Source organism: Eptesicus fuscus, chromosome 1 (genome assembly GCF_027574615.1).
Source record: "Eptesicus fuscus isolate TK198812 chromosome 1, DD_ASM_mEF_20220401, whole genome shotgun sequence".
In the NCBI taxonomy this organism is placed as follows: Eukaryota; Metazoa; Chordata; class Mammalia; order Chiroptera; family Vespertilionidae; genus Eptesicus; species Eptesicus fuscus.
The window spans coordinates 116525626-116531254 of NC_072473.1; the positions used below are offsets into that span (position 1 = coordinate 116525626).

Here is a 5629-nt window from a genome sequence, read left to right on the forward strand (position 1 = left end):
ATTTGGAAGGTCACCACTGTGATTAAAGAAGGAAAAACCAAATCAGCACAATGGGCTGAGTTCTATGTTGCTTGCTATGATATTTCAGATTGTACTGACTCATGGGCAGCGGTCAATGGCCTGGCTATATGGTGAGGCAGAAGGGCAATAAAAAGTTGGCCTATGAAAGGTATGCCTGTATGAGGCATGGTCCTATGGAAATCACTGTGAGAATCTGAGGGGTGTATTAGAGTAGGTCATGTCAATGCCCATCAGAAGAACCCTCTTTTAGTTTGAAAGGAAATTGGAAGCAACAAGTAGATATACTGCTTATTTAAGGTCACTTGAGTCCATGGGGTAAGTGGATATATGGCTATTGTAGCAATGCATAGAGAAAGCCTTAATCTAGCCATGTTCCTCTTGCAGCCTGTGAGGATAAAGTGCCAATGAGAACTGTTCTAGCCCTTTATTTCTGTGGTCTTCTTCTAAGGACACATAACCCTCGTCTAACTGTATTAAGTTGTTTTTGCTACTGTAACAAATTACCATAGATTTAGTGGTGTCAAACAAGATAATTATATTCTCTTCCATTTCTAGGAACCAGGAGTCCAAAATGAGTTTTACAGGGCTAAAATCAAGGTGTTCAACACTGTTGGTTCCTTCTGGAAGCTCCATGGGAGAATTTGTGCCTTACCTTTTCAGCATTCCTTGGCTTCTGTTTCTGTTGCCTTCCCTTCCTCTGTAGTCTACTCTCCCTCTATCTTCCTCTTACAAGGGCACTTGTGATTACATTTAGGGCCCACCCTGACAAGGAAGGTAATGTCCCCAACTCAAAATTTTTAACTTAACCAAAAAAATTCTTATTGCAATATAAGTTTAATTTCACAGAACTGAGGGACTAGGACATGGATACTTTTGGGGCCATTATTCAGAGAACCACATTAAAATAAGAAAAGAACCCTGGCTTTTCTGCCAGCTCCCTCCTCCCCCCACTTCATCCCCCAGCTCCCGCTGGGGCTGCACCATGCTAGCACCCAGCTCAGTGCTCCTGCTAAGGCAGCACCGCCTTCTCCTTCCAGCCTCCATAATGATCATCTACAAGGACCTCATCAGCCATGATGAGATGTTCTCCCATATCTACAAGATCCAGGCGATCGCAGACAGGCTGTGCCTGGAGGTAGAAGGGAAGATGGTCGGTAGCACAGAGGATAACATTGATGACTTGCTTATTGGTGGAAATGCCTCTGCTGAAGGCCCTGAGGGCAAAGGTACCAAAAGCACAGTAATCACTGGTGTTGATATTGTCATGAACCATCATTTGCAGGAAACCAACTTCACAAAAGAAGCCTACAAGAAGTACGTCAAAGATTACATAAAATCAATCAAAGGGAAACTTGAAGAAGAGAGACCAGAAAGAATAAAGCCTTTTATGACAGGGGTTGCAGAACAAATCAAGCACATTCTTGCCATTTCAAAAACTACCGTTCTTTATTGGTGAAAACATGAATCCAGATGGCATGATTGCTCTGCTGGACTTCCGTGAGGATGGTGTGACCCATATGTGATTTTCTTTAAGGATGACTTAGAAATGGAAAAATGTTAACAAATTTGGCAGTTTGGGTCTATCACCTGTCATTGCAACTGGCTGCTGCTTTTCATCCACAAACCAAGACTAGGACAAATGGGACTGATGTTATCTTGAGCTCTTCATTTATTTGACCTTGATTCATTTGGATCAGAGGCATTGTTTTGAAGTAAAAGCATGTCATGTAGGTTGTCTAAAAATAAATGCATTAAAACTCAAAAAAAAAAAAGAAAGAAAGAGCACTAGTTGGTTTGGCTCAGTGAATAGAGTGTTGGCCTGCAGACTGAAGGGTCTTGAGTTCAAATTCAGTCAAGGCCACATATCTAGGTTGCAGGCTCTATCCCTGGCCCTGGTCAGGGTGGCTGCAGGAGGCAACCAATCGATGTGTCTTTCTCACATCAATGTTTCTCTCTCTCTGTCTCTCCCCCACCCTTCCACTTTCTCTAAAAATCAATGGAAAATATCCTCAGGTGAGGAATAACAAAAACAAAACAAAACAAAACAAAAACAAACAAACAAAAAAACGTGAGAAAAGAAATCAGACGTGTCCCAACTGACAGATATTCTATAAAATATCTGGCCATTACTCCTCAAAATTGTCAAGGTATTTAAAAAGAAGTGAAGTCTGAGAAATTATTATAGCCAAGAGGAGTCTAAGAAAACATGATAATTAAATGCAGTATAATATCCAGAATGGAATTTCAACCAGGGAAAGACAATTAGCTAAAAAACAAAGAAATCTGAATAAAGTGAGATGCATCAGTCTAGGCTTATTAATTGTAAAAATATACTAGACTAGTGTAAACTGTTAATAAGGGAACGGGGTGTTTTATACATGGAAACTGTGCTATCTTTGTCACTTTTTTTTCATTCTAAATACAGTAAGTACTCCTTTAACATTGTCAATACATTCTGCAACTTTAAGCAAAATGACTATAATTAAACCCATTTTGCCACAGGATAATTCATATAAACAAGAGTTAAGTTCTTTTGGCATCTTATCAATGTTATAATAAAACGATTTTACACAAAACAGTTATTAGATGACCTGCTATCTGAAAATAGAGCTTTCTTATAAAATCTTTCATAAGCCAAAACTGCCTAAAGCAAAGAGTAGCACCCGCTTTCCATAAGTTTGCATTACACCATTTTTCTTTTATGAAAGACCTACAATTATATACATACTAGAGGATCGGTGCGCAAATTTGTGCACCAGTGGGGTCTCTCAGCCTGGCCTGTGGGATCGGGCTGAAACTGGCTCTCCAACATCCCCTGAGGATTGCAAGAGGGCACAGACCAGACCAAGGGACCCCACAATCAGGGCTGGGGAAGGACACAGGAGGTTGACCAGCCAGGGAGGGACCGTGGGAGGGCTCCAGGGTGTGTCCGGCCGGTCTAGCTCAGTCCCGATTGGTCAGACCCCAGCGGCAAGCTAACCTACCAGTCGTCAGTGCATGTCATAGTGACTGGTCGACTGGTCAACTGTCTGCCCCTTGGTGGTCAATGCATGTCATAGCCAGTGGTTGAGCCTTAGCATATCATTAGATTATTACACTTTGATTAGTTGAATGGATGACCAGATAACTGAACACTTAGCATATTACGCTTTTATTATATAGGATGTATTTTTTAAATATGTTTTTTAATTTATTTCAGAGCATGGAAGGGAGAAGGAGAAAGAAATAGAACAACAATGATGAGAGACAATTGTTGATTGGCTGCCTCCTGCACTCCCCCTACTGGGAATTGAGCCTGCAACCCAGGCATGTGCCCTGACCAGGAAATGAACTGTGATCTCCTGGTTCATGGATCAACACTCAACCACTGAGCCACACTGGCCAGGCTATAAATATAAATTTACAGGTTTATTTTTTTCATAAAAGTAAAAGCCTTTTTTGGAATCCTTTCAGTTAGAGAAAACATTACTAATGTAGGACTTTTGTAAAAGTGAAGTGGTATAACAAGAACATCAGAAAGAATATACCTGTATATTCTAAAATAAAAAGGTTATTTTAAGAGTTAAAATGTTACTTATAGTTTGATTTTAATTATGTTAAGGACAATGTAAGTCTAAATAAAGTCCAGAAGGAAGCACACAAGACATTGAGAACCAATTTTAATTGATGGTTACTGGTCTAAGACATGATTTTCAGATTAAAAGCAAGCATGTAAATATTATTAATATAAATAAAAATTTCCTAGCCGTAACCGGTTTGGCTCAGTGGATAGAGCATCGGTCTGCGGACTCAAGGGTCCCAGGTTCGATTCCGGTCAAGGGCATGTACCTTGGTTGCGGCACATCCCCAGTAGGGGGTATGCAGGAGGCGGCTGATCGATGTTTCTCTCTCATCGATGTTTCTAGCTCTCTATCCCTCTCTCTTCCTCTCTGTAAAAAATCAATAAAATATATTTTAAAAAAAATTTCCTTGAATCTTCAAGCTAAAAGTAAGATTCTGATATTGGTGGTCATTGTGGATATGTTTTCAATCATAAATGCCATTGCAACTAGCCACATTGTGCTTAAATCTTTGTTGCACTTCAAAGTATTTATTTAGGACAGATTCCTAGAAGTGGGTAGAATTACTAATAAATATGTTTTAAAAGATAATAAATATTTATTCTTTCATAAGCCATTTCTTTGTTATTTTATCTACTATTTTGCTGCCTAGCAAGTCTTCCCAATCCAGAGATTAGTTAAATATCTATGTTTTTTCTTATATTTAAGCCTTATATAATTAATCTTTGCCATCTCCTTACTCCTACAGAAGAATTTTAAAATTTGGGTTAAAAATAATGGAATTTAGGAGAGCAAGATTATGTTTCCATAATGTTTTGATTATTGATTCTTAAGTTTATTTGATTGTATTAAAACCCTGAAACCATGAGTAGCTTATTTTTCTTAATCTTTAAACTGAGGAGAGATTCCCAAAAGAGTACTTGCAAAGATAAAAGGCTACTTCTGACTTAGGTAACCTTCTCCAAATTCAGGTTCAAGCACTCATCGACTGGGAACTGAAGAAAAAATATCCTTGTGGGAGAAGAGTTTAGGTTCTTATGATAGCTCTGGAGATCATCTTGACTAAGTCCCCAATGGATATGCATCCAAAAGATAGGACAATGTTCTTTCCAATGAACAGTGTGTGTTCTACCACATACGATAATATAAGCACATGATAACTTGTTTTCAATTCATTTTTTTAAAATTAGATGTTTGAATAGATTATTCTTGGCTTTATTAATGACTTTTAATCTCATAGAATAATTATTTTAATAAGTGACTTTGCACAGGTAGAGGACAGATGTGATTATTCGTGCTTCTGAAAGGGATTGATCTGAATAACTGCTGTAAATAACTTTTTTCATTTTCATTATTTTTCCTGGTAAGAGTAAAAGGTGGAAGGTCTCAAAAAATTATTAAAGGTGTTAGATTTGTTAAGACTTAATGGAATACTTTCTTATCACAATACAAAAAGCAAATTACAAAGTTGTGGAGTGGGAATGAGATTCTACTTTGACAATGTTAATCACACTTTTATTAAAGTCCTTTTATGCAGAAGTTTAAAAAATAATTCTATTCTGGAAAATGTATCTTACACTTGCATGATAAGAGCAAAGATTATTTGCATGTAAAAATGGTAGTCTAATGATCTGTCATGTAACATTATGAAAATATTATTCCATTCCCACATTGCCTTTATTCCTTTAAGTCATAAAAAAAAAGTAGGCTGCGTTTTCTCAAGAAGGAGAGTGGGGAAAGGCATTATTTAGGAATAAAAACTCAATGAATTTTCTGTAAGGTACATTTAATTTTCAAATATACTGGGCTTCCTCAGTGTGAATAGGATGAAGCCCACTAATTCTAAACTAACTGGTGCTGCTATTTCAAGTAAGGTAGCATTGCATTAATATTGAACGACTGCTCCAATGCAAAATTCTATTTATTTTTCATGCAGAATATATGTAAAATATTTCCTTTTGCTTCCCTTAAGTCTAGATTATTGAATGTACTACATATTTCTAGTAAGAGAATATTTTCTCCTCTGTATATTCCTAAAAGTGCTATGT

The 5629-nt window shown here is 37.5% G+C and overlaps 1 pseudogene; it reads left to right on the top strand.

Annotated features, from left to right (window-relative positions):
- The first annotated feature begins 1066 nt into the window (after positions 1-1066).
- Positions 1067-1582, top strand: LOC103303823 (translationally-controlled tumor protein-like; annotated as a pseudogene).
- Positions 1583-5629: the final 4047 nt, after the last annotated feature.